Source organism: Portunus trituberculatus, chromosome 45, assembly GCF_017591435.1.
Source record: "Portunus trituberculatus isolate SZX2019 chromosome 45, ASM1759143v1, whole genome shotgun sequence".
NCBI lineage: Eukaryota > Metazoa > Arthropoda > Malacostraca > Decapoda > Portunidae > Portunus > Portunus trituberculatus.
In genome coordinates this window covers 1812501-1822500 of record NC_059299.1, presented here as the reverse complement: position 1 = coordinate 1822500, position 10000 = coordinate 1812501, and the positions used below count along the sequence as shown (strand labels likewise).

Sequence of the window (10000 nt, the reverse complement as noted above, 5' to 3'; positions counted from 1 at the left end):
ACACACACACACACACACACACACACACACACACACACACACACACCTGGTCTGATAGGCTTGGAAAGTGGTCTCCTGATATGGTGTACGGTCTGCCTGTCTGTTTTTGTCCCGATAACACACACACACACACACACACACACACACACACACACACACACACACACACACACACACATACAGAAGGGTCAAAGGTTTGTGGGGGGGTGGTAGGGAGGGCGTAGGAAGATGTATGTGTGTGTGTGTGTGTGTGTGTGTGTGTGTGTGTGTGTGTTAATGGATGCTGATAAGTGTGTCAGAAGCTTGTAACAAACAGTGTTGTCTGTCTGTCTGTCTGTCTGTCTGTCTGTCTGTCTCTCTCTCTCTCTCTCTCTCTCTCTCTCTCTCTCTCTCTCTCTCTCTCTCTCTCTCTCTGTCTCTCTCTGCATTAAACAAACATGAAAAAGCGTAAACAAAAAGAAATATTGACGACATGAGCTCTTGACGTGTGCTTCCTTATCTCCTCCTCCTCCTCCTCCTCCTCCTCCTCCTCCTCCTCCTCCTCCTCCTCCTCCTCCTCCTCCTCCTCCTCTTCCTATTCCTCCTCCTGACACCTCGTACCCTCTGAAGATCCCACCTGGACGCATACCTGTCGGGGACACCGTTAATTACATAGTCCACCTCTTCCTCTCCGTGCCACATTCTTCTTTGCAGCTTTCTCCTCCTCCTCTTCTCCTTCTCTTCCTCCTCCTCCTCCTCCTTCTCCTCTTTCTCTTCCTCTTCCTTCTCCTCTTTTTTTTTCTTTCAAATTTTTCTTTCTTTTTTTCTCTTAAACTCTTTTGCTTTTGCTTTTTCTTCTTTTCTTTTTCGTTTTCTTCTTCGTCTTCTTCTGTGCATCCTTATATTCACGTTTTTTTTCGTATTTTCCTTATTTCTTTCCTTGGGAGAGAGAGAGAGAGAGAGAGAGAGTGTGTGTGTGTGTGTGTGTGTGTGTTCATGTTTACAAAAGGGAGTTGAGAATTGCCACACACACACACACACACACACACACACACACACACACACACACACACACACACACACACGTATATAGTAACCTTGATCTCTCACCTCACCTGGTCTTTCCCTCTCTCCCTCTCCCTCTCCCCCCATCCTCTTCCTCCCTCCCCTTTCCCATCTACTGGCGTGCGTGGGTGGCGGGCGTGGGTGAGGGCGTGGGAGGCGTGCAGGTGAGGTATGTTGGTGTCCAGGTGGCGTGTGAAGAGGATGGGGGAGGGGAGGAGTAAAGGGAGGAGTAAAAGGAGGGAGTTTGAGAATTGATAGAGTAAAGTAAGAGATAATTGTTTTTATTGTATTTTTTCAGTAAGTTTTTTTTTCGTTTTTCTTTTTTTTTTATATATGGAAAGTTTCATAAGTAAATGGTGGACAAAATATGATAATAAAATGTGCTGTATGTATTTTGTTTTGTTATTTCTCATTTATTTATTTTTTTTTCATATTCTTCCCTCCTTCGTGTATCAGTCTTCTGTCTATCCTCCATCTTCTATTCCTATTCTCTCTGTGTCTTATTTATCATTTTTTTTTCTTCTCTATTTTTCCATCCTTAGTGTATCAGTCTTCAGTCTCTTCTCCATCTTCTATTCGCATTCTTTTCGTCTTCTTATCCATCTATCTATCCCTTTTCACCCTTTTCTCTCCATTCTCCTTCATGTCACTTATCCTTCTGTTTATCTCTCTCCGTGTTCTTCTTATTTATCCGTTTCTTCTCATTCTTTTCTCTCCATTCCCTTCATTGTAACCTCTCCTTCTCTTTATCATCCTTTACCTTTTCTCTTTCAACACAACCACGTATTAATTCCTCCTTTCATTTACCACCCCCTGTGTCTCCCTCTTCCTATAACATCTCACCTCATTTATCATGCATACCACCTATCTCCATTCTCTTCTTATCTTTCCACCTTATCTCACATCACCATCCGTTCTTCCCTCTCCTTTTCCCCTTTCTTTCTTTCTTCTCTTTTCTTCTCTCTGTACCCAAAGATGCCGGCAGTCCATCACGGCCCCAAAATGGCTTAATCTGCCTCTTATTGTGGCTCGTGATAGCATCTGTGAGCATCATGGCTATTTGCATGACTGTGGCGGCAGGACAGTGATGCTTGCTAAAGTGGTCATCATCGTGTGTCTGTGTCTGTGTGCGTGTGTGTTCTTGTGAATATCTTTAAATTTGTGAGCTAAGAATAGATGGTTTAAGTTAGAAAGATGAGGAGGAGGAGGAGGAGGAGATGAGACGAGAGGTGAAAAGGAGTGGAGAAGATGAGATGACGAGAGAGATAGTTGTAAAAAGATGGTTGTGTTCAGGTTTTGTAAGAGGAAGATTAAAAAAAAAGAGAGGAGGAGCAAGAAGGACGAAGACGAAGAAGAAGAAGAGGAGGAGGAGAAGAAGAGTGATGATGTAGCAACTCAATCAAAGATACATTTATTTCTTCCTATTCTTGTGTGATGACAGGAGGTGACACGGCCTGGCAGGAATGGAAGTGTGGTGAAGCGGCCCCACCCTTCTCCCTTCACACACACACACACACACACACACACACACACACACACACACTGACCAGTACATTAATATCACTTTAGTTCACAGTGTAGGCGAGAGAGAGAGAGAGAGAGAGAGAGAGAGAGAGAGAGAGAGAGAGAGAGAGAGAGAGAGAGCCCTTCTACTTATATACTACAGAGGTTACTATTTGAACCTGACCCACTACCCACGCCCGCGCCTTGTGACCTCCCATGCACGCCCACATCAGTCTACACGCCACTACGCCACTCTTTACGCCTTTCCACGCCCTTGCACTCTCTCAGACACATCCTCTCGCATTTTCTCACCTCTTAGCAGAGTTCCTAAACATTTCACTGGGATTCGAGACTATCAGTATATGCAGAAATGCTTTGCTCTCTCACCACGACTATTAATTTACTATTTGGCCATTTTATACAGCTTCAGAAACTCATCTGGGGGGTTAAAATAGTGAAGACTGTGGCCATTAATCTTCTGACCTCCATAGACCCTTCCTAATGTCAATAAAATGGTCTAATCGTACACATAACTCAAGGTAAATATGTATTCCAGTACTGAATGGGTTAAAATAAGGAAGACTGTGGCCATTAATTTTCTGATCTCAGTAGACTGTTCCTAATGTCAATAAAATGGTCGAATCACACACAAATCTCAAGGAAAAAAATATATCCCAGTACTGAAGGGGTCAAGATTGTGATAAAAAGGAATAGATTTTGCTGGAGTGGTGATGGTGGTGGTGGTGCTGAGTGGCGCACGTGTTGGTGGTGATGGTGGTGGTGGTGGTGGTGACGGTGTTGTTGTTGATGGTGAGTGGTGCACGTGCTGGTGGTGATGGTGGTGATGGTGGTGATGGTGGTGGTGATGGTGACGGTGGTGGTGATGGTGGTGGTTACTGGGTGTTGCGTCGCTGTGGTTGCTGGGTGTGGCTTCTGTTTTGGTACTGATAAGATTCCGTTTTGAGGTTAATGAGTCAGCAACAGGAGGAAGAGGAGAAGGAAAAGGAGAAGGAGGAGGAGGAGGAGGAGAAGTAGATGGAGGAGAAGGAGGAGAGAGAAAGGAGATGAGCAGAACTATACGTAGAGAGAAGTTAGGAAGAAAGGATAGAAAAGGATGAAAAAAAGGAGGAGAGAGGAAAGGAAAGAACAGAAGAAATAGAAAGATGAACGGAAAGATAGAAAATAAAGAAAGAAAGAGAGAAAGGAAGCAGAAAGAAAAATAGAAAAAAAGAAGGGAGAAAATAGAGCAGGAGAGAGAGAGAGAGAGAGAGAGAGAGAGAGAGAGAGAGAGAGAAAGAGAGAGAGGCGTAGAAAAGCAGGTTGAGAGGGCAAGGTGTGGCTGCAAGGGAGAGGGGAGGAAGAGAGGAAGGGGAGCACAGGGGAGAGTGGGGGAGAGAGAGAAGAGGCAGGAGAGGAGGAGGGGAGGCAAGACAGGTAGCTGCAGTTGTTGACCGAGAAATTAGATGAGACGTAGTAAAAAAAAAAACGAAAATAAAATGAAAATAAATAGATGAATAAATAAATAAGAATAATAAAATTGTACTCCTTTTTTTTATATCACTAAAATTAAATACTTGTGAGAATTTGATATTTTTCTCTTTTTTATTAGATTTTTTTGTTGAGTCTGAGTTTAGATAGAAAAATATTAGAGAGAGAGAGAGAGAGAGAGAGAGAGAGAGAGAGAGAGAGAGAGAGGAACATAGACAAAAAATAATGACCTCATCTCCCAAATCTTCTTCTTTCTCCTGCTCCTCCTCCTCCTCCTCCTCCTCCACCACTATAGTGTCTCCTAGCGTGGCTTACCCCAGTGAAGGGCATGAGGAGCTGTACTCTGCCGCGCCCCTGCCTGGTGTTGGGGGGGGGTGAGGAAACAGACAGGGAAGGGGAGAGAAAGCCCCTCATTATTCCACCCCATTAAAGATAACTCTACCTGTTTTAAGGGAGAAAATAGGCGGATCTGATGCTGGAGAGAAAAGGCTGTGTGTGTGTGTGTGTGTGTGTGTGTGTGTGTGTGTGTGTGTGTGTGTGTGTGTGTGTGTGTGTGTGTGTGTGTGTGTGTGTGTGTGTGTTTCTTTTCTACCTCTGTTTTCTATTTGTCTTTCGTACATTTGGTCTCTCTCTCTCTCTCTCTCTCTCTCTCTCTCTCTCTCTCTCTCTCTCTCTCTCTCTGGTCCGTATTCAGAATCGTTTGCTCTCTCACCAGAACTATTTTCCAATGCCACAGAGATGATTAGCGGAATTTTCTGAAGTGTTACCCCATTTGTTAGTGAAGAAATCGTGTCACTTTGCCCTTAGAACCGTAAAAATACCTTAAAAATCGCTCTTTTCTCTCACCATGACTATTTTCCAAGGCCACAGAGATGATTAACGGGATTTTCAACAGTGTTTCTCCAGCTAGAAATTGTAGTAATCTCGTCACTCTGCCTATAGAACCTTAAATATCGCTCATCTCTTTCACCACGACTATCTTCCAAGGCCACAGAGATAATCAGCGGGGTTTTCAAGAATGTTTTTCCCGTTAATAATGTAGAAATGTTCTCACTCTACCTCTAGAACCGCAAAAACACCTTAAAAAACTCGTGTAAATTTAAATAAAGCCTTTTGAAATAATGGAGGTGAAGAGTAGAAGTGTTTGGGAATACGATCCTCTCTCTTACGTGAATGTGTGTGTCTGTTCGAGTGTGTGGGAGGAAGAAGAGGAAGAAGAAGAGTAAGAGGACGTCGCTAACCTACATTTAAGGATGCTGGTGATCTTCATTCTCGCATCATTAAGCCATTAACTGACACACTTATCTACTTATACAGCATTTATTTACTTACCATTGAATTCTTTATGTATATCTGTGTAAATACCAGAGAGAGAGAGAGAGAGAGAGAGAGAGAGAGAGAGAGGTTTACTAATGCAATGCTACACTATAAAGTCACACGCTAGAGAACTTAATTGCAGCATCTCTCTCTCTCTCTCTCTCTCTCTCTCTCTCTCTCTGAGCTTATTCATGGTAAAAGGTGAATGTTTGCTGACTGAATGGAAAAGGAAAGAACTGGAGGAGGAGGAGGAGGAGGAGGAGGAGGAGGAGGAGGAGGAGGAGGAGGAGGAAGAGGAACATAAGGTACGAGTTATGGGAAGTAGATGAGGAAGAATAGGAGGAGGAGGACAGTGATGAGTGAGAATAGGGAGGAGGAAGACAGTGGTGAGGAGGAGGAGGAGGAGGAGGAGGAGGAGGAGGAGGAGGAGGAGGACACTAATCAAGGACAGCGAGGAGGCGGAGAAAGAATAGTGAGGGAAAATAATGAGGAGGAGAGGAGAGATAGAGAGAGAGAGAGAGAGAGAGAGAGAGAGAGAGAGAGAGAGAGAGAGAGAGAGAGAGAGAGAGAGAGAGAGAGAGAGAGAGAGAGAGAGAGAGAGAGGACAGTGATGGAGTGTATGTTTACTCTTACGTCACTTTCTGTCTCTCACTGGAGAATGAAGTATCTTTTCTCCTCCTCCTCCTCCTCCTCCTTCTCTACTCCTCCTCCTCCTCCTCCTCCTCCTCCTCCTCCTCCTCCTCCTCCTCCTCCTCCTCGAAGAAAAAAATAAAGTAAACAAACCAATCACTAAATATTCCTGTTTTTTAAAGGATTAGGAAAACAAAAAACACTTAAAGAGAGGATTGGAACCCTTTAACCCCTTCAATACTGCGACACACTTTTACCTTCAGATTTGTGCACGATTAGACCATTTTATTAACATTAGGAAAGGTCTATGGAGGTCAGAAGATTAATGGTCTACAGTCTTCACTATTTTAACCCCCACATAAGTCTCTGAAGCTGTATAGAAACACCCACCAGTAAGCAGAATGAATATGGGAACGCGGCGTGGTACTGAAGGACTTAAGTATGTCGTAAGGCAAGGGACACCACGACCTCAATGCGCCGTGACGCAGGGGAGGGCAGGAGGGATAAGACAGTCAGGACACTCGTAATGCCTATCCACGCGGCAGTAAAGGTGTGTACGTGACTCCGTTTTGAAAGAGAGAGAGAGAAATAGATGAGTAAAAACAGCAGTCGTATTTGTAGTAGTAGTAGTAGTAGTAGTAATAGTAGTAGTAGTAGCAAGCGTAGAGGTCAGAGAGAAAACTACGAAACCTAACTCAACCTAACTTTTCCTAACAGATGCAATAGCAAGAGTGAAACAGTAGTAAAAGTAGTAGTAGTAGTAGTAGTAGTAGTAGTAGTAGTAATAGTAGTAGAAGTAGTAGTAGCAGTAACAATCATAGTAGTAGTCATAACAGCAGCAGTAACAGTAAACTAAGGAGGACAAGGCAAGGACAGAAGTATGTAGGTAAAGTTGAGAAACGGGGCGGGAGAGAGAGAGGAGAGAGAGAGGAGAGAGGGAGGCTGTGTTGCATCACCGCCTCACCTCCACCACGGCCCAGACCTCAGCCCTCCCTTGAGAGTCACTTGTTGCGGCGCCTTAGTGTGTGTGATTGGCGTCATGTGGAGCGGCGAACTGGAATGTGGAGCAGAGAGAGAGAGAGAGAGAGAGAGAGAGAGAGAGAGAGAGAGAGAGAGAGAGAGAGAGAGAGAGAGGTGCTAATCTAACATGTTAATTGAAGATACCTACAAGTCACGTCTCTTTCAAGGAAGCATTACTCTTCTTCCTCCTCCTCCTCCTCCTCCTCCTCCTCCTTTACTCCTTTATTTCCACTCTCCTTCAGTTTCCGTTATTTTTGCATTTTTTTCCCTCCAGGACGTGACAAACAAGGGAAAAATGACCTTATTATTCCTCTCCTTATGTTTCATTTGATATTTTATGCACATTTTCTTTTATTTTTATCTTTTTGAATGCCTGAAGGTTAATTAGAGGTCAGGTGAGAGAGAGAGAGAGAGAGAGAGAAGAAAATGCAAATGATATATTGTCATTTGCACTTTACTTTTAGATTCTCTCTCTCTCTCTCTCTCTCTCTCTCTCTCTCTCTCTCTCTCTCTCTCTCTCTCTCTCTCTCTCTCTCTCTCTCTCTCTCTCTCTCTCTCTCTCTCTCTCTAAGTCACTCACTCCTTCTCACCTCCCACTCCTTCCTCCTCCCACTCTCACCACTCCCTCTTTCCTCTCTCCTTCCTCTCTTTCCTCTCCCGGAACTACCAAATGCTACACCTACTCCAGAGGCACTCCCAACGCTCTCTCTCTCTCTCTCTCTCTCTCTCTCTCTCTCTCTCTCTCTCTCTCTCTCTCTCTCTCTCTCTCTCTCTCTCTCTGTCTCTCTTTCGTCTCTCTCTCTCTCTCTCTCTCTCTCTCTCTCTCTCTCTCTCTCTCTCTCTCTCTCTCTCTCTCTCTCTCTCTCTCTCTCTCTCTCTCTCTGTGTGTGTGTGTGTGTGTGTGTGTGTGTGTGTGTGTGTGTGTGTGTGTGATTTACTCCCATCCATTTCTCCCTCGTCTCGTTTGTTTATTGTTTTCCTTCCAATTGTTTTCATTTATAATCTTCCATTTAGTCCCAGCATTTCCTGTTTTTATTTACTGTACGTGTGTATTTCAAGGTTTACTGTCTTGATTCATGGCTGACAGGAGAAGGAAGGGAAGGGAAGGCGGGCGGTGAGGGGAGGAGGAAGGGGAGGAGGAAGAGTGATGCGAGAAGGCAGCGGGAGAGAAAGGGTAACATGGGGAGGGTCTGGATTTAAGAGGGGAAAGGTAAAGGGGAGGACAACTTAAGGGATTTGAGGGGAATGGTTTTCATCTCTTCTTTCTTTTTTTTTTTTTTTGGTTTCTCTTATATTCTCTTTTTTTTCTATATTTTTCTGTTTATCTACCTTTCCTCCTCCTTTTTCTCCTCCTCCTTCGCTTTTCTTCTTTATTTCTTACTTTTTATTTTCTCTAATCCTTCTTTACACACTCTCTATTCTCAGTTTCTCTCTTACTCCTTCCTCCTCTTCTCCTCCTCTTCTTCTTCTTCTTCTCTTCCTTCCTTATTCTTTACTTTCTCCTTCCTATAATTCGTCTTTATATACTCTCTTTCCACTCTCTATTCCTCTCTTACCCTCTTCCTCCTCTCTGCATCTCTCTTTTTCTCTTTTTTCCTCATCCTCATCTCCTTTATTCTCTTTCTCGTCTCCTTTTCTCATCCTCTTCTCACTCCACACCTTTCGCTTTCCTATCTTTTCTTAACCCTCAAGAAAACTCCTCCCTCCTTTTAAAAGCCTGTTCCCCTTCCATACCTTTCCACACTGCCTCCTCTCCTTTCTATTCACGTCCTTCTTTCTCTTCCCAGTAACTCCTCCCCAGTCATTTCCATACCAGCCAGACGTCAGCTGGTCTTACTCCCATTCCTTGGTCTCCTCTGCTTTTCCTCTTCTTCGTATTCTCAAACACTTCTGCGATTCATCTCCACTATTTCAAAAGGCTTTTATCTAAATTTACACGATATTTTTAAGGTGTTTTTACGGTTCTAGAGGCAGAGTGACAAGATTTCTACACTATTAACTGGAGAAACACTCTTGAAAACCTCGCTTATCGTGTCTGGGACCTGCTGAGAGAGAAGAGCGATTTTTAAGGTGTTTTTTTACGGTTCTAGAGGCAGAGTGACAAGATTTCTACATTATTAACTGAGAAACACTCTTTAAAACCCCGCTAATCATCTCTGTGGCCCTTGAAAATAGTCATGGTGAGGGAGCAAAGCGTCTCTGAATACTCACCTTCATTATTTGCCTCATATTAACTCTCTTTTTTTTTCTGACGTTTCCTTCCTTTGAATTACTGATGAGAAGTGATCAGTTTCCTCTCAGCGAATCATCAGTGACTAAGATGAAATTAGACACTGGATTGAAAGAATGTATTGTAATGTAACCTCTCAGTCAATATTTTGTGGTCTAACTTTATTCTAGCTTATAATGATGTGGATTTGATTATTACATCCTCGAGATATTGCTTGATTAACCCCTTCATTACTGCGCCGCGTTTTCATATCCATTCTACTTACTATTTGATGATTTTATACAGCTTCAGAAATTTATGTGGGGATTGAAATAGTAAGGACTCTGGCCATTAATCTTTTGACCTCCATAGATTCTTCCTAGTGCAAATAAAACCGTTTAATCGTACCAAAAAACTCATGGTAAAAAAATGCGTCTCAGTATTGAAAGAGTTAAAAATAATCTACTACGAAAGTCAATTAAAATATCAATGTCTTTCTCCTTCTCCTCCTCCTCCTCCTCCTCCTCCTCCTCCTCCTCCTCCTCCTCCTCCTCCTCTCCTGCATCTCTGTGTCACTCTACAGAAGCAGCGGGAATTTGATCTAAAAAGCGACATTAATCTTTGCCCATGAGAGGCTCTTGGTGGCGCCGGGAACTTAATCCTTGACTGGGGGAACAGAAAGCAGCGCCACAGACAAGCGGTGCCATGGTGATCGTATTGCAATTAACTCCACTGGCTAGATGCAAAAATTCTCTTCTTTTTAATCCTCTTCTTTCGTGTTAATGTTTA

General features: G+C 43.4%; 1 protein-coding gene across 9 annotated transcripts in view; it reads left to right on the top strand.

Annotated features, from left to right (window-relative positions):
• The window catches only part of LOC123519635 (restin homolog), a 141447-nt gene that overhangs the window by 16480 nt on the left and 114967 nt on the right, over positions 1–10000 (top strand). The gene's annotated exons all lie outside the window — the stretch shown is intronic.